At 38.0% G+C, this 1,013-nt stretch overlaps 1 protein-coding gene and 1 long non-coding RNA gene across 12 annotated transcripts in view; one reads left to right on the top strand and one right to left on the bottom strand.

Moving 5' to 3' along the window:
- Positions 1–434, top strand: part of LOC117939175 — a 13,860-nt gene extending 13,426 nt beyond the window's left edge. The window contains exon 3 of the long non-coding RNA XR_004655530.1: positions 310–434. This is a non-coding gene — a long non-coding RNA (uncharacterized LOC117939175). The remainder of the gene's footprint in view (positions 1–309) is intronic.
- The window catches only part of LOC117939147 (dystrophin-like), a 359,537-nt gene that overhangs the window by 59,390 nt on the left and 299,134 nt on the right, over positions 1–1,013 (bottom strand). The gene's annotated exons all lie outside the window — the stretch shown is intronic.

Genomic DNA, 1,013 nt, shown 5'->3' with positions numbered 1-1,013 from the left:
TATCTGTAAAGTGTCTTGAGATAACTCTTGTTATGAATTGATACTATAAATAAAATTGAATTGAATTGAATTGAACTGACATAATAGGCTAAAGCAACGGCAGCTTATGGAAAGCACAACTGTAACTATGGTCAGATCTTGTGCCTGACTGATGAGGAAGTACACATTTACAGCGTCGGCTTTTGTTGCCAGCGTTCCTTCCTGTTTTAGAAAGCAGTGACTGTATTGTGTTTTGCCTGTAAAACCGTGTCTGTGTTCTTCATATTCATATGAAGCTTGCACTTTTTATGTAAAATATGCGGCTCTGAGAGATGTTTGTGATTGGTCGTGCTGTGCAAACCCCGCCTCTTTAATGTGAAGGCGTGCATCGCTGGTTTGGGAAACCCACGGTTGATTGAACTTGTTACTAACCCCCGTCGTGACACAGCTTATGTGGGACTGCAGTTGTTAGGTTATGTGAAGCCGGGTAACTAAAAGAAATCCTGGGTATGTTAATCTTGATTCGTAGTACAGGCTTATGGTTAAGTTCACAGGCTAAGTTACCATAGTAACTGACTCTGAGGATAAGTTACCTCTCTTTCTGAAACGGGCTGGAGCTATCCCCCTCTCTCAGGTTAACACACTCAGAGTTTACACTAAACCTGCTTTCTGAAACGGACTTCTGGCATGTTAAAAACATTAGCTGAACATTGTCTTTCTTATGGTTTAAGAAATCAAAGAGGTACAGTCGTATTAAGAGAGCATATGAATTATTTTTGATATCAAATGGAACATGATATGGATGGCCGTATAAATGTCTAAGATATCAAAATCTAGAACACTCATTTCTGTTTAACTAATATACTGTATATGCCCCCAATAATAATGCTTCTTATTTCTTTGAAAATATGACATGATCCAGAAGTATGAAAACCAGAAAAATCATGGTCAGGGACTTTACAGTTTTTTCTGAATGCTTAAGCGCTAATCGTGATTCTTGTAGCACAATTTCTAAAACTATTAATACGTATAGC

The sequence above is a fragment of the Etheostoma cragini genome, chromosome 24 (genome assembly GCF_013103735.1).
Source record: "Etheostoma cragini isolate CJK2018 chromosome 24, CSU_Ecrag_1.0, whole genome shotgun sequence".
NCBI lineage: Eukaryota > Metazoa > Chordata > Actinopteri > Perciformes > Percidae > Etheostoma > Etheostoma cragini.
Note: the sequence above shows the minus strand (reverse complement) of the source record. Positions and strands in the feature narration are given on the sequence as shown.